Source organism: Lissotriton helveticus, chromosome 2_2 (genome assembly GCF_964261635.1).
Source record: "Lissotriton helveticus chromosome 2_2, aLisHel1.1, whole genome shotgun sequence".
Taxonomy (NCBI): domain Eukaryota; kingdom Metazoa; phylum Chordata; class Amphibia; order Caudata; family Salamandridae; genus Lissotriton; species Lissotriton helveticus.
Window position 1 is genome coordinate 34,153,807 of NC_136060.1, and position 25,855 is coordinate 34,179,661.

Sequence of the window (25,855 nt, forward strand, 5' to 3'; positions counted from 1 at the left end):
CCACTATTGCGTTTGGCGTGCCGGCTTATGTGCTGTCAACATTTAATTAACAGTGATTGACACACATTTATGACATTTATTGCTTAGCAATGGTCATAATTGACTTATAAATTCATTTAGAACAATAAAATAGGACATATAATAGCTGTAAGTGTAATTTAATTATTATTTTTTTGGGTAATTTGTTTTGTTAAAGTGCTATTGCAACGTCATGCAGAACGTAACACAACCACCGTTCTTCTTAACAAGTCCAGGTGAACCGAGTGTAAAATGGCAAAAGTGGAAAAAGATTTTTGTGAATTACGCAAGAGTCTGAGGGACAAATTTAAGTGCAGAACGTAAACATTCTTTATTACATTGTCTTGGAGGTGAAGGTCAGGAAGTACTGGAGCATCTTCCTGAGCTCAGTGCTGCTGATCAGAGAAATCTCAATGAATACGAAATATGTATACTACAGTTGGATCGGCATTATCTTCCTCGTTTGAGCACGATTATGGAAAGATATCATTTTGGTCTTCGTGAACAAAAGAAGGATTAATCGGGTGAGGAGTTTGTCTCGGCCTTAAGAAAATTAGCATCTTCTTGTAAGTTTGGTGGTGCAGTAGAGGAGAGAATTAGAGACCATTTTCTATTGAAATGTCCTCAAGATAAAATCACGAAGAACTGTGGTCAAAAGATGAGCCTCCATTAGATGAAGTTTTAACAATTGCAAAACAAGTAGAACATATGATGAAATGTGTTGTTGAGTTGTGTTCTGATAAAAGTAAATCTAACGTAACCAGTACAAGTGTTGATGAGGTTATATGCCAAGTTCAGAATAAGAATTCTGTGACTAAAGATAAAGATAAATATTCGTACGCTACTGGAGGTACTCCAGCACTTGACACTAAACCAACATGTTTTAGATGTGGTAGGTTAGGACATCTGGCAAATGCTTCTTTCTGTCCAGCCTTATGGATTGTTTGTAGTACCTGTGGCAGGAGGGGTTATTTTGCCAGATGTTGTAAAAGCAAGGCGAAGAAAGGAGACCAATCAGTGGCCAAAGATCAGCCGCAAGTTAAAGAAATTATTTTTCAGGTTGATGAACAGAAGGCTACACATTCTTCTCATATGGTTGCTATTGAGGGTGTTCAACTGGAGTTAAAGTTTGATTCTTGTTCACATCTAAGATATTTTGCGACAGTATTTGAGTGCTAATGTTAAGATGATTAAAAATTAGGTTTCTCCTCTGGGTTATGGTGGTATACCCATTAGAATGTTGGGATATTTTTTGCAACTTTTGAAATGTGTGGACGTATGATTGCTGGCAAAGTATATGTGGCCAAGCAAGGGGATGGGGAACACACAGTGTTGTATAAATGCCCCTCACACACCAACAGGCCCCTTGGTGTCATGCTTCATCATCGGGGCCTTCGCACCCCTCTACGGGATGCGGCGTGCTACGACTCGCGACTGCGCAGGAGCACTTGTAAGTGAACTATGTGAGGGGGTGTGTGTCTACAAAAGTGTGAGTGAGGTGAGGTGAAAAATAGTTAAAAAATACCTGGCGCGTGGGTAAAACAAAATTTATTAAATCCCCGGCTGGTATTATTAAAAAGTGCGAGGCGTGGTTGGTACAATACTAATTAAGGTATTATAACCACTGTGAAAAGTGTCAACATGTTTCGGAACTCAGAGGTTCCTTCTTCAGGACAAGGATAGCACTTACCCTCCCCTTACTCACATGTAAATGTAAAAGTGTAAAATAATTACAGCAATGTGTAATGTACCTAGCCGTGTTAAATATATAGGTAGGTGTCGTTGCGCCCAATAGGCGATGAAAAACCTGTAAAGAGAAAGCATACATAAACACATTGGTCTTAAGATGCACAGTTGCTCAGAGAAGAGATTCCCAAAATATAACCTCTCAAAGTACAGCAGGGTCACTCCAAAAAATGATGGAGCCCTGAGAAAAATGTAAAAAGAAAAAATGAAAAATAAACTCACAAGGACATGGCACACTATATACATATAAAGACACAGAATATGAACTTAGTCTCTACTCAGATGGAAATAGAGCACAAGAACAGATAGTTTCACAGCTTACTTTAGGTATTCAAAATAAAGACCTCATGAGCCTGTGCGTGTTATTGGGGGGTCCGTCTTTTCTGTTCAGAAAATGACCTATAGAAACATTAGTATATGGGATTTAATTTGGAGTAGGTATCAAATACACCAAAGTGCCATACTCAAGCTCCTCTTTCTAACCCAAAACTCACGGTTACTGCAATGGCTAGTTGCCTGCCTTCCCTCAACGCGGCTCCGATGAAGTGAGCGTAAATCGCGTCAAGGACCCTCCTTTATATTCTGCCTAAGGCTCATTAGCATCGATTAATTGAATGATGAGACCCGGTAGATGCCCAAGTATGGACTATGTGAACCGAGGGAGTCCGGTGTTGCGCGCTCTGTTCTCGCTATACAATTGCGCATGCGCCTTCCAAACAGTTAGGGTGTCACCCGCGCATGCGCAGACAAATATAGTCACCGCGCATGCGCAAGGGATAAACACCCTCGGAATGGAGACTTCGAGGTGTTTCAAGCATGCGCACTCACCTACAAATGTGGCAGGGAGGCTTGGCGATGTAGCGCGCACGCGTGCTTCCTTTCCCAAAGTAACAGGGAACGAAACACACTGCATGGTGATTAACACGGCGATGATTCGCCATACATTCTAAAAGGGGTATTGGTATTCTATGTTGGAACAATAGATATACAGAGAGAGGGGTGTGGTTTATTAAACCCTGGTTGAGTTATAAATGGCCCCATTAGCTATCTGGTGTTCATAGTTCAGATGGGAGAAAAGGAGTTTATGGATTATCCCATTGGTGAATGTCTCATTCAATACCCACACATACAGGTTCGTGGAGGACCTTTAGATTACAGTTTATCTCAAGAGATTCCAAGGAATGGAATCATTAAGCCCTGTGACATCAGTGCCAAGACGGAACACCCATCTCTGTTCTTTTTCCAGAAGGCCCACATCAGAGGGTAGTTGTTCTATTATCGTCCACCGTAACTCGTTGACACAGTGTTGATGTTCAATAAAGTGGGCAGACATTTTCGTTGTGAGTTTTTTGCACCTGATATTACTTTTGTGCTCATTGAGTCTTGTTTTCACTTGTCTCGTAGTCATACCCACATACTCTTTCCCGCAGGGACACGTGATCAAGTACACAACATTTTTACTGTTACAATTCGTAAAAACACGTTGGTCCCACTTTGTCCCGTTCGAAAAAGTCAAGGAAAGGCTTTTTATGGTGAGGTGACAATTGTTACAGTTTCCACATGGGTGGTGGCCGTGAATGCCCTGCAGTCTTGGCTGGTCACTTTTTTTGGGCAATGGTCTCGTGTGGACAAGCAAGAGAGGCTGGCGTGGTTATCAAGGTCCTCAATTCAATCCTTATCAGCCGCCTTTCCAATTTCCACAATACCAGTTCGTTCCCCCACAAATGGGACAGATGTATCCTCAATGGGTCCCAGACCAAACCAGTGCACCCCAGAATGCACAGCCTTTTTTATCCTGGGGCCAGGGATCCCGCAGGGGGAGGAACAAGAAGGGCAACAATGTCAACTGGCACCCCCCAGAGGAGGTAGACCAACGGATGTCGACAAGGAGCATGACGGCGAATCAGGCGTCTACGAGCAGCAGGGGGACCTAGTGATTAACATCACCCCATGGCCCCTTACTGAATTGCAAAACAAGGTGCTCAACAAAGGTCTGGGATATGTTCCCACCAACAAGCCAGACCTCTTTCTACTGCACAAGGAAATGCAGGACTTCATCAGAACAGTTAAGCTGAGAGCCTTTTTCAAAGATAAGGAACCAGCTACAGACACTTCAGATACAGGTTTGAAACCTAGGTCAACCTTTACACCGATGGATCACCAACTCCCGGTGGAGGTATTGGCCTTCGAAAAAGCCATAATGCAAGAACTGAAATGTTTGGAAACCAAGCAAAAGATATTTCAAAATATGACCAGATTGGAAAATGAGGCAATCAAGGAATTGAGGCAAAACAAAAATCTCACTATCAAACCCGCTGACAAGGGTGGGGCAGTGGTTATCCAAACCACCCAGGCCTATGACACAGAATGCAGGAGACTGCTCTCTGACAAGAGGAACTACCAGGTCTTAAGTGAAGACCCCACTGAATCACTACGAGTGCAGATAGGGGGTATGGTCGAAGAGGCTCTTGCACATGACTGGATAACCAAAAAAGAGTCTGAATTTTTAATTCAGAACAATCCACGTACTCCTTATTTTTACACCATTCCTAAGGTGCATAAAAACTTAGACAATCCTCCTGGACGGCCCATTGTGTCTGGCATATCATCAATCTTGGAACCTCTATCCAAGTTTGCCGATGCCTTCTTGAGACCCATCGTACAGGCCACTGACACGTACCTGAGAGACACCAAAGCGGTACTCCAACTGTTACAAAACCAAACTTTTGATACCGCCTCTCAAATGCTTCTCAGTCTGGACGTGGAGAGCCTGTATACCAGCCTCCCACATGATGAGACCTTACAAATTATGGAGGAGGTACTGCACTCGACCAACTGGGAATACCACACTCCCAGGAATGTAGTGTTGGAATGCATCTCACTAGCACTTACAAAAAATTTCTTCGAGTATGAGGGCACCCTCTACTGGCAGAAACATGGTACGAGTATGGGTAGCACCTTTGCCCCAAGCCTGGCGGGTTTGTATGTCCACCATCTTGAATCCACTAAGATTCTACATCCAGACAATCCGCACAGGGCTAGGATTCATACCTGGCGGAGATATATAGATGACATTTTGGTCATCTGGGAAGGAGATGAAACCACAGTCTCTGAATTCATCCACTGGTTGAACACACAGAATGCATTCCTCAAATTCACACATCAGGTGTCAAATGAGAGCATGGTGTTCCTGGACTTAAACATCTATCATCAAGCGGGCGTCCTTAAAACAGAGACCCACTTCAAACCGACGGCTAGGAACTGTCTCCTCAGATTCGACAGCTTCCATCCGCGTCATCTGAGGGAGAACTTACCGTACGGACAGTTCCTACGTCTACGTCGGAACTGCAGTGACATCAACAAGTACAAGTCTCAGGCAAAAGATCTCAGTACAAAACTAAGACAGAGACAGTATCCTGAAACTGTGATTCAAAAGGCTATGAAAAGGGCTAGAAATAATAACCGTGAGTCCCTCCTGGAGGAGAATCCAAGGAATGACAACAAAGGGGAAAGAACAGTATGTGTCACAACATATAGTCCAGTTACAAACCAGGTGACAAAACTGGTCAATAGACATTGGCGCACACTGACAAGCGGAAGTCTGTCTTTGGAAAAACCTCTGTTTGCACACAGAAGGGGTAAGAACTTAAGGGACATGCTTGTCCACACGAGACCATTGCCCAAAAAAAGTGACCAGCCAAGACTGCAGGGCATTCACGGCCACCACCCATGTGGAAACTGTAACAATTGTCACCTCACCATAAAAAGCCTTTCCTTGACTTTTTCGAACGGGACAAAGTGGGACCAACGTGTTTTTACGAATTGTAACAGTAAAAATGTTGTGTACTTGATCACGTGTCCCTGCGGGAAAGAGTATGTGGGTATGACTACGAGACAAGTGAAAACAAGACTCAATGAGCACAAAAGTAATATCAGGTGCAAAAAACTCACAACGAAAATGTCTGCCCACTTTATTGAACATCAACACTGTGTCAACGAGTTACGGTGGACGATAATAGAACAACTACCCTCTGATGTGGGCCTTCTGGAAAAAGAACAGAGATGGGTGTTCCGTCTTGGCACTGATGTCACAGGGCTTAATGATTCCATTCCTTGGAATCTCTTGAGATAAACTGTAATCTAAAGGTCCTCCACGAACCTGTATGTGTGGGTATTGAATGAGACATTCACCAATGGGATAATCCATAAACTCCTTTTCTCCCATCTGAACTATGAACACCAGATAGCTAATGGGGCCATTTATAACTCAACCAGGGTTTAATAAACCACACCCCTCTCTCTGTATATCTATTGTTCCAACATAGAATACCAATACCCCTTTTAGAATGTATGGCGAATCATCGCCGTGTTAATCACCATGCAGTGTGTTTCGTTCCCTGTTACTTTGGGAAAGGAAGCACGCGTGCGCGCTACATCGCCAAGCCTCCCTGCCACATTTGTAGGTGAGTGCGCATGCTTGAAACACCTCGAAGTCTCCATTCCGAGGGTGTTTATCCCTTGCGCATGCGCGGTGACTATATTTGTCTGCGCATGCGCGGGTGACACCCTAACTGTTTGGAAGGCGCATGCGCAATTGTATAGCGAGAACAGAGCGCGCAACACCGGACTCCCTCGGTTCACATAGTCCATACTTGGGCATCTACCGGGTCTCATCATTCAATTAATCGATGCTAATGAGCCTTAGGCAGAATATAAAGGAGGGTCCTTGACGCGATTTACGCTCACTTCATCGGAGCCGCGTTGAGGGAAGGCAGGCAACTAGCCATTGCAGTAACCGTGAGTTTTGGGTTAGAAAGAGGAGCTTGAGTATGGCACTTTGGTGTATTTGATACCTACTCCAAATTAAATCCCATATACTAATGTTTCTATAGGTCATTTTCTGAACAGAAAAGACGGACCCCCCAATAACACGCACAGGCTCATGAGGTCTTTATTTTGAATACCTAAAGTAAGCTGTGAAACTATCTGTTCTTGTGCTCTATTTCCATCTGAGTAGAGACTAAGTTCATATTCTGTGTCTTTATATGTATATAGTGTGCCATGTCCTTGTGAGTTTATTTTTCATTTTTTCTTTTTACATTTTTCTCAGGGCTCCATCATTTTTTGGAGTGACCCTGCTGTACTTTGAGAGGTTATATTTTGGGAATCTCTTCTCTGAGCAACTGTGCATCTTAAGACCAATGTGTTTATGTATGCTTTCTCTTTACAGGTTTTTCATCGCCTATTGGGCGCAACGACACCTACCTATATATTTAACACGGCTAGGTACATTACACATTGCTGTAATTATTTTACACTTTTACATTTACATGTGAGTAAGGGGAGGGTAAGTGCTATCCTTGTCCTGAAGAAGGAACCTCTGAGTTCCGAAACATGTTGACACTTTTCACAGTGGTTATAATACCTTAATTAGTATTGTACCAACCACGCCTCGCACTTTTTAATAATACCAGCCGGGGATTTAATAAATTTTGTTTTACCCACGCGCCAGGTATTTTTTAACTATTTTTCACCTCACCTCACTCACACTTTTGTAGACACACACCCCCTCACATAGTTCACTTACAAGTGCTCCTGCGCAGTCGCGAGTCGTAGCACGCCGCATCCCGTAGAGGGGTGCGAAGGCCCCGATGATGAAGCATGACACCAAGGGGCCTGTTGGTGTGTGAGGGGCATTTATACAACACTGTGTGTTCCCCATCTTGTTTGGGATCACCACCACTCTGAGTGGATTCTACTTTGTTTATGTATACAACCAGGGAGGCTGAATCCACTGACTCTCTCTCTCCCCCCTCTTGTTAAATTCAAGCAAGGGGATGCTCTTTTAGGGTGGCCTCATCAACTTCTTCTTGGGGCTCGTCTTAATCCTAATGCAGTTCCACAAGTTCAGAATCAAGAGGTGGATGATTCTGTCTCGGTGTTTGCAGAACAATTTTCAGATGTGTTTGGGGACATGCTTGGATGCCTCAAGGGGTACAAATATCATATTAGATTTAGAAAAGGTGCTGTCCCTGTAGTTGCAAAAGTTAGGAGATTTCCAGTGAATGAACAAGCTGGGGTCCAGAAGGAGATTGAGCGGTTAGTAAAAATGGGAGTCATTGAGCCGGTTGAAGCGACAGAAAGGTTGGCTCCCATAGTCGTGGCCACGAAGGCTAGTGGTGAATTACGCCTCTGCATAGATTTACGCTTGCTTAACAAGGAAGTAATTGTGGACAGATTTCCCTTGTCCAATATTGATCAGATGGTTGGCAAGTTGGTAGGCGCAAAGTATTTCACTAGTCTTGATTTAGAGCCAGCCTATCATCAGGTTGAGCTAGATGAACCTTCGCAGGAGTTGACAGCCTTTGTGACACCTATGGAAACTTATAAGTGTAGTAGGATGCCATTTGGGCTTGTCTCTGCTGCATCGGTTTTTCAACCTATCATGTCTAAAATTTTAAAAGGACTTACAGGTGTGAGATGCTATCAAGACGATTTATTGATCTATGGCAGCTCTAAGGCTGAGCATCGGTCTAGAGTGTGTACTCTGTTGGAATGTATTAGGAAGGCTGGTTTGTCTCTAAAAAAAGAGAAATGCAAGTTTGGTGTTGAGCAGGTGAACTATCTTGGACATTGTATCACTGGACAAGGTGTTTTTCCTAAGAAAGAACTGGTTGATTCTATTGTGGATATTAGTGAACCTGTCAATAAAGAGGAGTTGTTGTCTTTCTTAGGCATGGTAGAATTTTATAGTAAGTTTATTCCAGGGTATGCTGACAAGACTCACAATTTAAGGAGGCTCACTGGGAAAAGTGTAGTGTTTCAATGGTGTGATGAGTGTATGAAAGAGTTTAGTTCTATTAAGGAGGATATGAGGAAAGCACCGTCTTTACAAGCTGACTCAAAGTGTGACTGATGCTAGTGCAAAGGGGTTAGGTGCGGTATTACTGCAAAAGAAAGATGGGGTGGAGCGATTGATTGCTTGCGCCTCCAGATGTTTTAGAGGTTCGGAACTAAATTATTCTGTCATTGAGAAAGAGTCTTTGGCCATCTTTTGGGCACTTAGGAAGTTTATAAACTTGATTTGGGGTACCAAGGTGAAAGTGTTGTCTGATCATAAACCTCTTAAGGAGGTGTTTTCAAAAAAAGTTTTGGATTCAATTTCTTCAAGGATTAAAAAGTGGGTTATTTCTCTTCAAGAATTTGATTTTGAAGTTGATTATATTCCTTGCCCTATCAATAAATCTGCAGATTGTCTTTCTCGGGTTGGTTAATGTTAAGGAATTTGACATGGATGAAGAGATTTTTGATGATGATGTGATTAATGTTTGTGAAATCACCTCTGGTGCTGTTAGTGAATCTGAATGGAAGGATGAAATTGAGAAAGATCAAGAAATTAGGAAAGTTATGGATTTGATGAGGCGGTTTAGATCTGAGAAGCCGTGGGCTTTGATTTGTGAAGAGTTGTCTGTTGTTGATTGTGTGCTTGCTAGGGGCATGAAACGGGTTCCTTCGTTAGGCATAAGGAACAAACTACTGAGTCTTGCTCACACTGGTCATCTAGGGATAGTGAAGACTAAGTAGTTTTTGAGATTACAATTTTGGTGGCCTGGCATGGATCTGGAGGTTGAAAGAGATTTTCGAGATTGTGTGGAGTGTTGTGCAAGTGATAAGATTTTGAAAACGAAGCAAATGCCTATGGTCTGCAGAAAATTACCTAATCACTCTTGGGATGAAGTTGCAATTGACATTGTTGGTCCGTTGCACAGTGTGAGTGATAATCCTTATCTCATTGTTCTTGATTTGTATTCCAGGTGGATTGAGGTGAGTGCCTTTAGAGAAATTTCTACAGGATGTGTTAAGTTTTTTGAGGAAATTTTTAAGAGGGAAAGTTTTCCTAACAGTATTCTCTCTGACAATGGGCATCAGTTCTGTTCGAATGAGTTTCAGTGTTTTTTGAAAAACTGTGGCATTATTCAAAAGAGAAGTGCAGTATATCATCCAGAAACCAATGGAGCTGTGGAAAGGGTCAATAAAACCCTCAAAGAGAGTGAATGGCTTGAACTGGAAAGATGTTCTTAAGGCTTATCACTTGTCTCCACATCTGACTACGGAAAGAACTCCCTTTGAATTATTTAAGGGTAGAGCTTCTAACTCAAAATTGTGTCGGGGATGGATGAGTTTAAACAAAGGTTTGGTGAACAATCAGATCGGTGATTGGAGGAACAGAGATTTGGATAAGCAATATAATAGGAAATTGTATTTTGATGAAAAGAAATGTGCTCAAATCAATGAGGTGAAGGTGGGTGACCGTGTGAAGATTAAAACTCCTGTTGGATGTAAACCCTGGTCTAAATATTACAAAATTAGGATTGTGATAAAAATCTTTAAGAATGCTGTCAAAACTGAAGATGGGAGGATTTGGAATAAGAGTCGTGTGGTTATAGTCAATTCAAAGTTTCCGCCAGCTGAGAGTCTCGGAGGTTGGTCTGGCTCTTATCCTTCATCAACCGGTATAATTCCCTCTGTTACAGGACCTTCTGGGTTGTCTAGTAATGTAAGGGAGAGGAGTCAGAGGGTGCACAGACTTCCTGTGTACATGAAAGTCTATGTATGACATTTTCATATTTTATCTGTATGTTGTGCTGTTATTTTTTTTATTTTCTTTATTTTGCTGTTCACTTGGTTTCAAGGTTGTTATTCAGTTGTGAAGGAGGAAGGTGCGTGACATTGTATTAGGTTCCACGCAGAACCACATTGTACGTTCTTTGTAGAATGTTTGTTGTAGAATTCCGATAATTGATTCTATTTGAGGCAGTTTAGATCTGCTGTCGATGGCTGAGGTGAATAAGCCTTACATGCCTCTTACCTTGATGTTCCTGCTTCATTCTTTCCTGATAAAGACGCCACAGATACCAATGATCTATACAGGACCAGTTCCCATGTGGGGCTGAGTAGAAAGAAAATCCTTTACCAAGGGAGTGTTGAGTATGCCATGTATCTGTACGAAGTAAGGATTGCAAGAGTGTAGTGAGTGCCTGCACAGAATGGTATTTAGTAACCAATCCAGAGCCTTCTGTATCTAAAGTTGGGCTCAGCATTAGGTTGAAATTCCCACCCATTATGCTAGTGTTGGGAGATACCTCCGAGGGGGTTTTAAAAGTATTGTTTTTAAATTGCTGCATTAATTTTTACTTTTGGCATTTCTTTTACTATTTGCACAACTTACGGAGCTGTGTTATAACTCAGTGGGGCTAATTCTATGTCAGGACCGGAGGCTTCGGATTATGCTTTTCTCTCTTCGCTGTTTATTAACACAAAAACACATAGCAGCCAGAAAAGCATCAAACTTGGAAAAAAACTTCTCTTATATCCCAAACACAGGGATATTTAGCAAAAAACAATAACAACATCCTCTTAGAACTACAATATCCATCAGTCCAACATGCGGTAGTCCTTCTATAGTGTCCATAATCCTAGGAAGGGCGTCCATCTTGTGAACTCCTCCTCTTTCTTCGCTGCTTCGCAGCCAGTTAAGTGCTCTTTTTCCTCTCTCTCACTGAATTGTGTTTGGGGGATTGTTTTGATGTATTCCGTTTTGTTTGACATAGTATTTACCTAAACTGTGCTCTTAGCGGGCTCTGTGCGTGTTTTGGCTCTTTTAACCGTGTAGGTTTTTTTCCAAACAGAGCCCCTCATCGCGGGGACGCTTTCGCCCCTTACGCGGTGTCCCCGTTTGTGCTGCGGTGTGTATTCTGCCGCTAGAGGGCGCCGTAGCGTCTCGTTCGCCCAGGCGCGGTTCCGTCTCGCTGACAGGAACCGCGCTGGGGAGAAGGAGCCGCGCCGGAGCCCTGCCTGCCGCCTAACCCTGACGCCCTTGCTGGGTTGTATTGCCCCGTATTTTAGACGCCCCGCTGGGGTCTGTATTAGTGGTTTACACCGCGTTGACGCCTGTGGGCTGGTTAAAGCATCGACTGCTTCTGTGTTTGTTTACTTCCAGCGCGCTGGGAGGCGGCGTGTACCCGGTCTCTATGAGAGGGTCAGCGCGCTGAGGAGGTTGGTGCTGCCTCCGTGATTGCCAGGTTCCACCGGCTTTAAACACTGCTAGCCTCCGGTTAGCCCATATTTGGCCCAGTGTGCGCCACCATACCCTCAGTTTTTCACCCCTTTTTGCTGCATTCATTATACCTGTCATTATGTCTGAGGGATACTATGTGGAGGAAGAGGAGTCTCATCAATACCTCCAGGATGATGAGTTTTATGCGGCTGTGGACCAGTCTATATATAAATGTGTGCAAGATATAGTGGGACCTATGGAAGACAGGCTCTCCGCCCGCATAGTTGAGGAGTGCGCTAAGTTGGCGCCAGGGCCTGTAGGGACGCCCGTGTCTGATCCTGGGCAGCCACCGGCGCCTAAGAAGGTTTGTAGGGATGGAGGCCTCGGGGGTGCGCAGGGTGTAGATAGGGATGCCTTTGAGCGCCTACGGGACGCTTTCTTGGCTAAGGCGACCGTGCCTGCCCCTGCGTCACTCCCGCCTCAGGGTCCTTCAACACCAGCTGGGACTGCCCCTTGCTCCCCGGGAGGGATCTCCCCCGCGGACACTGATGAGGATGATGAGGATTCGGTGCGTTCTTGGCGCCCGTCCACCTCCGCGGCGGAGTTACCCAAGGACACTTCTGGCATGCTCGACCCGGATGAGATAATTCATCCGCGGTCGGCCGCTTGGGCGCCTGGGGACAAAGTCGCGCAGTTTGTGGCGGGCCGCCTCCGCAAACCCTTGGAGAAGGAGGCGCGCAGTTGCCTTAGAGGAGAGTGTCCTCGTCCAACGTTGGAGGGTAAGGTCGCTATGACCCCGGAATTGGACGGGAAAATGGCTACGTTCATGGCCAAGTTTGTCAAGGACCCCCGTAAGGGGATTGACCGCTCCTGGCGATCATGTCAGGACAAGTTGTTGGACGCCATAGGCCCTCTCACGAAGATCTTAGATATGGCAGAGGAGGCCAAGGTGTCGGGCACCCCCATATCCCCGGAGGTGTTGTCGAATTGGGCGCAGAGGGCGGTCATATTTCTAGGAAACGCAAACTGCGCCCTCTCGACGGAACGACGGCGTTCCTTGTTGATCAAATTAGATCCCAAGTTGGGGGATTTGGCCTCTTCGGAGGCGGGCGCTGTGGCGCAAGGTGGTCTCTTTGGGGAGCCCTTTATCAAGGAACTGGGGAAGTTTGTGTCTACTTTCACCTCTTTAGACAGGGCCCAGTCCACTATAAAACGGGTTTTCCACCAGCGTTTTTCCCGAGGGGCTGGTCGTGGCAGGGGCCTCACGACCGGCCGTGGCGGTCAGAATCACCCAAACAAGGGTCAGGGCTCCGGCAGAGGTCAATACAATACCTCGGCAAACTACACCAATTTCTACCCGACCAGGGGTCAGCGCTTCCAGAAACGTGGAGGCTTCAGGAATGACACCGGAAGCAACAATTCCCACGGTAAGTGTGATTCCAGCGGATCAAGTTCTCATTGGGGGAAGGTTGGCATGTTTTCCAGAAGCCTGGGCGGCTATCACGGCGGACGCGTGGGTGCTCCAGACCGTGCGTGGGTTCCATATAGAATTCTACAATCAACCGCGCCAGCTGCAGCCACCTCGCCCCATAGTCTTCTCTCAGCCAGACGCGCAGTTGATCGACGAAGAAGTCTCAGCGCTGCTGCGCAAAGGGGCTATTTGTCGAACAACGCGACATCCCCGCGGATTCCTGAGCAATATTTTTCTCGTAGAGAAGGTAGACGGGGGCAAACGACCAGTCATCAACCTCAAAGACTTCAACGGCTGGTTGGTCTACAATCATTTCAAGATGGAGGGCATCCATCTTCTGAGGGACATACTGCTCCAGAACGACTGGATGGTCCGGCTGGACCTCAAGGATGCGTATTTGGTGGTTCCCATCCATCCGCCTCACCGCCGCTTCCTCCAGTTTCTCTGGAAAGACGAGGTTTTCGAGTTCACTGCCCTTCCATTCGGGCTTTCCTCGGCCCCTTGGTGTTTCACCAAGTTGCTTCATCCTGCAGTGGAAGTCCTGCGGAGTCAGGGGATTCGGTTGATCGTGTATCTGGACGACATTCTGCTGATGGCCCAGAACCCGTCCAAGTTACTACTTCATCTCTCCCAGACAATCTCCCTGTTGCAGGGTCTGGGGTTCATAATCAACAAGGACAAGTCTGTCTTCACCCCCGCCCAGAGCGTAGTGTTCTTGGGGTTTGTCGTGGATTCTCTGCAAGCATCGCTCAGTCTTCCATCCAGGAAGATGGCCAAGATCAAGCACGAATTGCGGCAGACGGTCTCCAAGTCGCACACCTCGCTCCGGCAGATTGCCAGAGTGGTGGGACTTCTCTCGTCTTCCATTCAGGCGATTTTTCCGGGCCCTCTTCATTATCGGGCCCTTCAACGTCTCAAGGCGCATCACCTGCGCAAAGGGCTGTCCTACGACAGCCGGGTACCTCTGTCAGTGGAGGTGAAGGAAGAAATGGGTTGGTGGCTCACCCATATGGAGGCGTGGAACGGTCGAGCGATCTTCGGGTCTGTACCGGACTTGGTGATAGAATCCGACGCCAGCAGATCCGGCTGGGGCGCCCGCTGTGGGGATTTCTCCACAGGCGGCGCTTGGTCGTCCGACGAGCAAAGACTTCACATCAACTGCCTGGAACTTCTGGCAGGATCTTTTGCCGTCCGTTGCTGGACCAGGGATTCCGCGAAGTCTTGTGTTCTCCTGAGAATGGACAACGTCTCAGCGGTTCGGTATATGAACCACTTAGGAGGCCCGCGCTCTCGAGCGCTAGCAGATCTGGCGAAGGACTTTTGGGACTATTGTCTGTCCCGTCAGATCTCGGTAACGGCGGAGTACCTTCCGGGACAGGACAACCAAGTAGCGGATTGGCACTCGCGTTACCTGCGAGACTCCAGCCTGTGGAAGCTGGATGTTCAGGTGTTTCAATGGCTGGCGAAGAGATGGGGGCCTTTTTCAGTGGACCTGTTTGCGTCCCGACTGGACTTCCAGCTACCAAGATTTTTCAGCTGGAGGCCGGACCCTCTGGCGGAAGCAACGGATGCGTTCCTCCAGGATTGGAGTCAGGAACGGCCGTATGCCTTTCCGCCCTTTTCCATGGTAGTGCGGGTGGCGGCCCAACTCCGCCGGCAAATGGCGGAAGTGGTGATGGTGACGCCCGTGTGGAGATCGCAAGTTTGGTTTCCAGTTCTTCTGGAACTTTCTTGGGATTCTCCAATCCTACTCCCCCTGCTTCCTCGTCTTCTCCTCAATCCGGACGGGAACCCTCATCACCTCCTCACGCAGGGTTCTCTCCGCCTCATGGCATGGAGGCTTTCCGGAGACGTTGGTCGCTCCCAGGCCTTTCGGAGTCGGCTGAACACCTTTTATCCAAAGCCTGGGCAGGGAGTACCGCAAAGAGGTATAGATCGGCTTGGACCAGGTGGGTTCGTTGGTGTCTTCGACGGGACTTGGATCCCATGGTCGCAGGCGTCGTTCCCATCCTGAATTTCCTGGCGGAGTTGGCGACCGCCGGTTTAGCCTACCGGACAATCAACACGATACGGTCGGCGATCTCAGCGGCTCATGAAAAGCTGGATGGAGCTGCGGTCGGTGAACATCCACTTGTCTGTAGACTCCTTAGGGGAGTACGCCTTTCTCTACCTCCGGAGCCGCGGTATTCTGTCCTTTGGGACGTCAATGTGGTGCTGAACCTTTTTCTTTCTTGGCAACCTAACAAGTACCTTTCTTTAAAGGAATTATCGGCCAAGCTGGCTATGCTCCTATGTTTGGTGTCGTGTCGCAGGGTCTCTGATGTGCGCGCTTTGGATGTCTCGGCGAGAGTGTTTTCCCCTGATGGGGTTACCTTTACCGTAGGCCGCCGCACAAAGTCCGCTACAAGGACTATCTCTTATCCGGCCTTTGCGGACGTACCCAAGTTGTGTGTAGTGCAGTGTCTGCGGACGTATGAGGATGTTACGATGGAACTTCGCCCGCCGGGCGAACGACAGCTCCTGATTGCGCTAAGGAAGCCGCACAAGGCTGTATCTTCCCCCACTATAGCCCGTTGGGTGCGGTGGGTCTTACAGGAAGCTGGTATCGATACTAAAAAATTCGGAGCTCATTCAGCTAGAGGAGCCATGGCCTCAAAAGCATTTGCCCTGGGGGCCCGTTTAGAGGACCTGATGCGAGCTGCGGATTGGTCCTCAGATTCCACCTTCAAAAGGTTTTATTTCAAACCGGTGGTGGATATTGCAAGTTTGGTGGTCAATAAGCTTTGAACTAGCATAATCCGAAGCCTCCGGTCCTGACATAGAATCGAAATTTGCCTAGGTTAGTGACGGTAAGTTTCAATTCTATTAAGGACACGGAGGCGAGGATTATCCCACCCATACCTCCTGCGGAGATCCCCCCCGTACTGATGTAAGTAACCCCTTTTCTTGCTGAATTTGAGTCAATGAGGAACTGTTCTCTGTTGCTTGCATTTTAATGATTGTTGGTGGTTCAGTTTATGCTTTGCCTTCGGACTTTGGCGGGTCTGGCAACGCTCACACTGTTGTGTTTTTCCGCCAGGTAACGATGGTGCAAAGCAGGACCGTTGAGACTTGGGCGTGACTCGCGCGAAGAAAGAGGAGGAGTTCACAAGATGGACGCCCTTCCTAGGATTATGGACACTATAGAAGGACTACCGCATGTTGGACTGATGGATATTGTAGTTCTAAGAGGATGTTGTTATTGTTTTTTGCTAAATATCCCTGTGTTTGGGATATAAGAGAAGTTTTTTTCCAAGTTTGATGCTTTTCTGGCTGCTATGTGTTTTTGTGTTAATAAACAGCGAAGAGAGAAAAGCATAATCCTCGCCTCCGTGTCCTTAATAGAATTGAAACTTACCGTCACTAACCTAGGCAAATTTCGATTCAACGCTGATTTGCAATTGCTTATTCGCACTCGATTCGCTGCCATTTTGGTCAGCGCTCTCGCAGCTGTGCTGACGCTACTAAAGGGGCTGATGACGTGACCGCGCAGCGGACACGCACAGTTGGTGCGCCGCTGGCTCGCCATAGGCTAAACCCATCTGCACCCTTCCGTGTCCGGCCGGGGCCAGGAGCCACAACCCCTACACGACTTCCCGTAGATAATTATGTATGTACCACAGACCAGCTTCGAAAGCTATGGGGGATTACTAAATGTAATTGTTTACACTCTATTTTTCCGGATTTCAAGGACTTCCATTGCACCCACTGTTCTTTCAAAGTCTCCCCGCTGACTCAGCAGGATGCCTATAAAATGCTTCTGCTTAATTGTAGGTCAATCTCTAAACATTAAGCGGAAAACTTTACTTTATTAGAGGAGGAACACCCGGAAGCACTGTTTCTGGCTAAACAATGGATCTGACCTTGTTCAAGACCTCCCTCTGGCTATTTTATCTAGAGACAGGACAGAGAAGCAGGAAAAGGCGGTGGCATAGCTATCACTTACAAAAGCCAGCTTATATGTCGCATTTCGGCAGGCCCTTTGCCAGACTGTGAGAACCTCTCATTTGCTATAGGATTCTCACCCACTTTTACCTTTTCAGGTATTTTAATTTACCATCCCCCTGGTGCACTTGGGCAATTCTGTAAACTTCTCCCTGAGATGGCAGCTAATCTAGCTAGCACCCCCTCTAACTTAACGCTGCTAGGGGATCATAATCTCCATTTTGTTGATCCCTCCCATTTGGCAGCGGCTGAGTTGGCTAATGACTTGGCAGCTTGTCAATTTAGACAAATAGTCAATGGTCCTACCCATGCAAAAGGCCACTTACTTGACCCCATGTTTTCCATTAGGGAGGAACTCTCAGAAGGAACCAGATTCCGGTGCCATGGTCTGATCATTTTTTGATTCCTTTCTACTGGGCTTTGACACGTCTATGGTCTAAACTGCCAATAGAACAATGGATCACCGTCCTGGAAAACACCAAGCCGACCCATGATCATAATCCTAGCACGGCAAATAATAATTTTAACAAGTGGATCGGGTCTTCTTTAGATGAGGTTCTCCCCAAGAAGTGTGTTTTAATAATTCTACTGGGACAAATAAAATGGCATGGTACTCCCCGAAGCTCTGTGAGCTCAAGCAGATTTGTAAGAACTGTGAGAGAACATGGAGAAAGGATTTTTCCTTAGTAAATAAAGTAAAAATACAGGGAATCCATAAAAACTTATAAAGCGGAAATAAAATTTGCACAAGCATTGCCCTATGAAGAAAGAATCACCATGACAGCTAACTCCCCGCGCAAAATCTTAGACATTGCTAAAAATCTCCTTAGTCCTCCGTCAGCTCCAGTTACCTATGAGAACGCTAACTCCCACTGTAACAAATTTGCAGAATTTTTCTCTAATAAAATTCAAGCTATCTATACCTCCTTCCCTGATGCTAGTGACCATCGTAATGTGTCACGGCTGGACTTTATCTTCAGACCAGTGAACACCGCTTGGGGGAAATGCCCTTGATGGACCTTAAGTTGTTAGGAAATACGTTGGCTCTTGTAAAATGTGGCTCACCCAGAGACTCTGCTTGTCCTACTATTTTGCATAAAGCTGCGGGAACAGTCTCTCAGGTGATAATGGAGCTGATTAACGCCCCTCTTTCCTCTGGAGTAGTTCCCTCCCCATGGAAACGTGCCATGGTGAAGGCACTGCTGAAGAAGCGTAGTCTTAATACCGATCTCCTGGGAAATTATCGCCCCATTTCGCGTCTTCCAGGGATCAGTAAGATTGTGGAAAAACATGTTAACTCTATCTTCTCCACATTTCTGGAGTCCCACAATCTTCTCCACCCCACAGAGTCTGGCTTTCGACCCCAACATGGCACAGAAACCGCCCACTTAGCTGTAGTCGAGTAATCCAAGAAGATCATGGGCTCTGGGGGCTCCACCGCTATCAACTTTTTGGACCTCAGTGCAGCATTCGAAAATGTTAACCACCAAATCTTGGTCCAAAGACTGAGGAATTTAGGGGTGACAGGGGGGCTATACTATGACTGAAATCCTTCTTGGAAGACCGGTCATTCCAGGTTTTCGAAGGCAATTCTGTGTCAAAACGAATGTCTCTCCACTGTGGTGTTCCTCAGGGATCGTCCCCGAGTCCCTTCCTGTTTAATGTGTATTTGAGCCTGTTAGCAGAGATAGTGCTTCCCTTTGGGGTCCAGATCATCACTTATGCTGATGATGTGCAATTGGTGGTGGCCTTAAACCATTCTCAACTGGCTTACGTCCTTGCCTGGAAAAGGTGGCCGTCTGGATGGGGAACTCATACCTGAAATTAAATGGAGATAAGACGGAGCTGATGCTCCTAGGGAATTCTCCCACTTTTGATGCAGGAGTGTTGTGGACAGTCCCCGCTCGGGCCTGAAGAACCAGATCAAGAGTTTGGGTATCTGACTCGATTATGATCTTAACTATAAGTATCAGGGCTGTAAATTGGCAGCTACGTGCTATGGTATCCTTGGGATGCTCCAGACAATTCTGCTGCTGCTACCTTTCCTAGCAAATAGGCTCATGGTCCAGCCTTTAATACTTTCTTGCCTGGACTACGTGAATGTTTTGTATCTAGGAGCCCCCAATGCTACCATCTCAAAGTTGCAAACTGTGCAAAATTATGCAGCACGGATCCTCCTTAGGATACCAAGCCACCAATCGGCGAAACCAGCGCTGAGCTCCCTTCATTGGCTTCCCATTCAGGAGAGAATTACATTTAAAGAACTCTTCATTGCTCATAAAACACTAGCAGGGGATGGACCGTCCATTGTTCTGCCCTATAGAGCAAACAGATGTCTGCGATCAGATATCCTCCGCTTTGCCTTAGTTCCCAGAATTAAAAGGGCAAAAAGTGGTAGGCGTTTGTTTTCATACAATGCTGCTAGGCCATGGAATTTCCTTCCCCTCCGCATGCGTATTTAACCCAATCATTTGGCCTTTCGTAAAACCCTCAAAACCTGACTTTTTCCTTAACTTGGTTTGGTAGTCTCTGTGTTTGCACCATTTTTCAGCGCTGGGATGCCCTTGGGTAGCTATGTGCTTAACAAATGTTTTAAATAATAATAATCACAGGGAACAAGTCTGGATCATCCACATTAGGGGCATACATGTTTACCAGGAGCAAGGTCTCTGTTACAAGAATGCCAGCAACTAGTAGGTATCGGCCTCCAGGATCAGAGACCACCTTATGCACATAAAATGGCACTGTTTTGTGGACTAGGATACACACCCCTCTAGAGTAAGTGCTATAATTTGCGAAAAAACGATAATCCCTCCATTGGATGCAAACCAATTGGTTGAATTCAGGGTATAGTGGGTTTTTGGGAAAAATGCCACTTGGACAGCATGCCGGGCACGGTAGGCTAGCACCTGTTGTCCCTTCCGATGGTTGGATAGTCCCCTCACATTCCATGACATGCATTTCAACTCCCCTGTCCCAGGACTCTTACCTGGCGATGTCATTGAGACCATGGATAAATGTGTGAATGAGTAGCAATGTACTGAATAGCCCTGAGCCGATCTAAAGCATAATCAATGACCTGTGTAAAACAATACTCCAACATAAAACAATTAACCACCCAATAGCCCCGCCCCCCCCCCCCCCCCCCCACATCGGATAACAAACCAACCGGTGTTCGGTGAATCCCAACATTATCCCTTCAAACAGTAGGAGATCTCCTTGAGGGAGGCAACGCTCAAAGGAGACCACCGTAAAAAGACACTTAAATTTTGCTGAAATCAAGTACAGCCTAATAAGTTATTATATTAAAAGGATATGGTGAAGAAACCAACGGTTTACAACCTGGGGCACAGCAGCAATCCGCATTACGCCACGATTCATAGTGGTCATCAATGCAGCTTTTAGTAGAAAGATAAAAAATAGAGTATGATAACAGCATAGTTTAAAGATCAGAGGTCGGCGGAGTGTGATCATGGGGAGGCAGTCTCCCTCTCCACCAGCAGGAGATGCAGAGCTGGGCTGGTGCTGCCTCCAAAACTTAGATGCCTCAGCAGGAGAGTCAAAAACATGGGTTTTGCTGTTTAGATGAAGGCGCAATTGCACTGGGTAGAGCATCGCATAATGGATGTCTGTCTTTTCCAATGAATGCTTTATGTCCTGGAGTTTGCAATGAGCCTCCTGAACAAGAGGGATGAAATCAAGGAAGAAAGCTAGTGTCATGCCCTGGTGCAGAATAGTTTCTTTGTCTCTGGGCTGGCATAGAGCAGCGTCTCGATCGTGATTATTAAGGAGCCGGGTGATGATTAATCGTAGAGGGGTAACCTGGAGGTGATCTCAGAGCCAGTAATCTGTGGGCACGCTCCACTGCAAATGTTGATGAGAAGGATTCTTTGCCAACAGGTCTTCTAACAATCGCTCTACGTACTTATCTCAGGGGCCCGTGTTGGTGGACTCCACCGCTCCGGCTATACAGATGTTGTTCCGCGTTACAGTGCCTCCAAATCCTCTGCCTTTGCGGCTATCGTTTTGAGTAGGTGCTCTGTTCACTCTAATCTCTACCACTGAAGGTTGGGCTTCTTCCAGCTCAGACAGGCGTTGTTCGCACTCTTTATGCGGGTCTCATTCTGGTCAGTGCGGCCTCTCATGTCATCTAGTCGGGTCACCAATGTATCGAATCGTGTATTGATGGATTTGAAGCCAGCTCGCAGTTCTGCCATGATGGCCATGGCACCATCCGCAGGAGGGGGTCTGATTCAGCATGTCACGGAGTGTCTCCACGTAGAGAGCCATCACTCTCTTCACATCGAGGTGTCTTGGCCACATCAAATGAGAGATGCCGTTGCTTAGAGTCACTGCACCCCATTGTTCAGCAGGGCAGCGCTATTATTCGAGAAAAAGGAATCAACACACAGCTGGCGGGGAGACAAATGCGCTATGGAAGCACATGTAGTAGGGGGTAAACTGTACCCAACCCTTCAACTAGAACTTGTAGTGCAGTTCCAGAAGTTAGTACCACAAGGGGCCCATCACAATGTAGACCAGTGTAGTAATCCTGAAGCGTTACTAAATTGAGAATATTTCAATGTATGCCTCATAGGTCTGCCCTAAAGGTCTGCAATAGCTGGGGTTCCCAGGCCTTCCATAGGGCAAATGGGAGCTGTCACAGCCACTCGCAACTTTAATTTGTTTATGCAATTTGCCAAATTAAGATCCAGGCAATCCAAAAGCAATATTGGCGGGGGGAGAGAGCCTGCCTCGAGGTGTAAATAACTGCCGCACAACCCCACCACTTGTAGGCAGCATCGACCTTCAGGCCCGGCCGAGGCAAGGGAAAGCAGCTATGGGGGAAATATGAGGCATTCACCACTGCAGCCCACCTTACAATCGTTGCGGCACATGTCCATGGCCCCCCTCAGGGTCGCCCACGACCCCTGTCGTCGCTGGGCCTCTGAGGGCCACGTCTGGCCACGTCGTGCAACAGACAGCGTGGGCCGCCACGTCCCCGAGCGAATGTCGGGGTCCACCGATTAGCTGTACCAGGGCCTCCGCCAGTCGGGAACATCTCACATCCCAAGGACCGCTACAAGGAAACCGGTGAGCAGACAAGAGACTGTGATATAATTCCGGCGACTCCGGAGCTTCACGCTCAAGTGGCCATCTTGGTGCTCAGCCTGACCCGCCCCCCAACCTTCCCTTTTCAAATGAACCTCATTTGGGCCATTGCCTGAACAGGTCTTTGAGTCAAGTGTTTCCTTTTGTCAAAAACAATGAAATGTGATAACGTACGTTCCCTGTAAGCTGCGCTCGCAGTCTACCTTTTCCCTGAGCACAAAATCTCCCTGGGAGCGCTGATGCCGCTCCTGCCACTCAGACTTAAATCAATCAATCAGCCAAACAGCATTTGTAAAGTGCACATTGTCACCCCTATAGGTATCTGGGCGCTGTGTCTTCATCGAAGAGCCAGGTCTTGAGTCTCTTATTGAAGTCTGCCAGCAAGGGAGCTGGCAGGAGCTGAATGGGAAGGTCGTTCCAGGTCTTGGCCGCGATGTAGCTCAAAAATAAAATAGGGGGATCAGCTAGAATATCTCCTTTGAAGGGTGTGGCGAGTCAAGCTGCAGTGTTGGGGTACCCTATCTGACGTAGAGAGACCGAGACAATTAAGCTAATTGCTCCTAAACCGTAAATAGTGTTTTCCCAACAGGGTCTCTCGGCTGGACATACTTTGGGTCATCCTCAATCTGGATCTCTCTTCTTCAGCTCTCAGGCTACAGTGATTCCTGAAATAAAAGACTGAATGGGTCTGCATCGGTCGTTTTAAAGGTAACCAGTGCGGCTTTTGTGAGGACATATTTTCTCCCAGTAGGTGTCCAGACATGCTGCCACTTCTTTCGAAACTAAGCAAACACTCAGCGGAAACAAAGAAAAAGTAAGTGAGCCAGCATTGCAAAAAAAAAGGAAGGTTTTTGGAAGCAAATGTATGTGATCATAAAAGAAACCTTGAACGACAGAAGCCTAGATTGTATGCACCTTGTACTCCGTGAAAGCTAAGAAACGTATTTACATTTTCATTGTAATGCAACATGATTATTCAGTTCACATAATCTACCATATGCCTGCAGTTGAATGTGGATGCTCAGAAATATGTGTCAATTACTACCAAATGGATTGGCACATATTCTTTGACCTCGGATGATTTAGATTTTGGTTAGACATGCAAGAGTTTGATCATATGCTTTGCTGGTAACATGTAAATGTTTGTGGCAGCATTTAGTGCACTGAAGTATGTACCCGAATAAGAAGTTGTAGCCTGCAGGTTGCAAAAAGGCTTCTGAAAAAAATGATGGGACACACTGAGCTATGTTTTTAGCTTTCAAAAACATGCCTTGCAGGTTTTATTCAGTGATGTTCCACAGACCTAAGATATATTTTATAATGAGTCTAACTAGTGACCATCATTTTCAGCTCTCTGTGGCAAGCGCATTAACCATCTAAGCTTGCTTTTTAGTATGATAACATCGTCTAGTGGTAATAAAACAGAAATAACCTGTTTAAAGTTGTGGCAAAAATAATTAGTTTAGAAGGCAAAGCAGAATTTGATGACCGAAAACATCGGAAGAAATATAACAGATGTATGTTTTCTTAAAGAAAAACGCTTAAACCTTATTGGAAACAACCACAGGACGTTGTCTTTTGTTAGATGTGTTTATAATAACATTGCTGTGTAGAGCTAGTGGGACAGCATGAATGATTGTGTCTCAACACACTCTGTGATACCTTAGCTTAAGATGATATGAAATTTGGGTGAGAATTTCGAAAAGTAACACTACATAGTGAACTTTCCTCAGTTTGCAAGGATAACCATACCCAAGGCATGAGTAGTTCTTCTACTTTTATCAAATGTATGACTGAGCCTTCACATAGAAGGGGGCAGGCTCCAGCAGCAATGTGGGGGAATGGCGCAGTGGATTTGGTGAACATATGGCCTTTGAAATCAGATAAAACCATGTAAGTGTATTACATGAAAAACCTTTCCCTACTACTGACAGACACCCAAGTTTAGAAAAGACTGTGAAAAGCTGCCTCTATCCTCATTAATATCCGGTTTGTCTTCGGATAGTGCTTTGGTTTATGATTAGGGTCAAGAAACCACCTTCATAGATTGAACTCAATAAATTTGGCACAAATAAAAATAGACAGCAGTAAAGAGGGTAGCCATGCCTCTGTCACCCACTGACAGTAGCAAAGATTGAAATTAAACTGAAATGCCTTCAGCCGGTACATAGCATGAGTGGTGAGCCATAGGCCATAAAAACTGCAGGCCACAAAGTCTATATTTCTCTTGCACTGTAAACTGCTCCATATATCAGGAGAGAGACTTCACTAGTTATTTGTTTTAAAAGAGGAGTGGCGCGAAAACTAATCTTTTTGGTCACCTGCTTCATGGTTTGTTTTTGTGTCTTTTCCTGTTGTTGGGGAAAGAGAGCACTCACAACTGGGAGACAGGAAGTGTAATGATGGAAGCAACTAGTTATATCTAGTGATACAGCAGTAATTCCACTGTAATTTCTCAATGAAAAACCTCATCTGCCTCTATTTTACCGCTGATAAGGTATTGGGCCCTTGACACCATGTATTACCTTCAGAAGACTTTACATAAACATGAACAGTCAAAAATGCAAATATTATTTAAGTTAATAAAGAGAGTTGTTGGGTATTTTAAAGGGTTTTATTTTCTTAGTTAAAATGGAGTTTTCCTGACCCTTTATTCATTAGTCAAATATCAATCAGGTTACAGAATTTGGAAATTAGGAAAAATAGCATTAATACAGAACATATTACGGTCTGGATATAAGCATCACATGTAGAAAAGATAATCTGGCGCAAAATGTCAGTCAAAACGCTTGGAGAGTTTCTAAGAAAAGAGTGAGTCTTGCAAGGCTAATCAATAATTAATAATGGCAAAAATCTCCCATAAAGAGAAATAAATACATAGGACAAATACATTTTTTCATAACTAATTAATTAGTCAAAGCATGAATTTAAACGTTTTAGCATCTAAATGTAAACCCTTTCTATCTGTTGCTCTCTCTGCCTTGGTCTGATCAATCTGCCTGTCTGTGCTTAGGAGCAAAACAGCCTGCCCTTCACAAGTCCACCGGCGAGGAATGTGATCTGCCTTGCCAAAAATATGACGTGCAAGGACTTCTCTGAAAAAAATATGAGCAAGAACCCCTCCCTCTGTCTCTCTTTGGAAGCAATCTCCTCCCGCGACGTTTCTCGTACCTAACCCATATGATGTCTGGTATAATCTGCTCCCTCTCAAAAGCTCACACGCCCCCTAAAACTAACACGCCTCTAAAGAGGTCATTATTAATACTCTAATTCTTGGCTGACTATACTAATAATGTTACATTTTGCAGTAAAGCTTGTACCTGACTGGTTAGCATAGATGGCCTGAGGGTCTCACCATCCTGTTTTCATTGCAAATTCCAAACCATACCAGTTTTAACAAAAGAAGTGTTAATGATTGAAACATTTTTCCTAGTAAATGTTGCTAAAACATATAATTGTATTAGTCT

The 25,855-nt window shown here is 45.8% G+C and overlaps 1 protein-coding gene and 2 long non-coding RNA genes across 4 annotated transcripts in view; 2 read left to right on the forward strand and 1 right to left on the reverse strand.

Moving 5' to 3' along the window:
• The window catches only part of SNX25 (sorting nexin 25), a 1,269,225-nt gene that overhangs the window by 580,724 nt on the left and 662,646 nt on the right, over positions 1-25,855 (forward strand). The gene's annotated exons all lie outside the window — the stretch shown is intronic.
• Positions 1,713-2,309, reverse strand: LOC144821722 (uncharacterized). The gene is made up of 3 exons (XR_013608403.1): positions 2,259-2,309; positions 2,087-2,163; positions 1,713-1,825 (listed from the first exon to the last, which is right to left on the reverse strand). It is a non-coding gene; the product is annotated as an uncharacterized LOC144821722 (long non-coding RNA).
• LOC144821723 (uncharacterized) lies at positions 6,511-7,107 on the forward strand. The gene is made up of 3 exons (XR_013608404.1): positions 6,511-6,561; positions 6,657-6,733; positions 6,995-7,107. It is a non-coding gene; the product is annotated as an uncharacterized LOC144821723 (long non-coding RNA).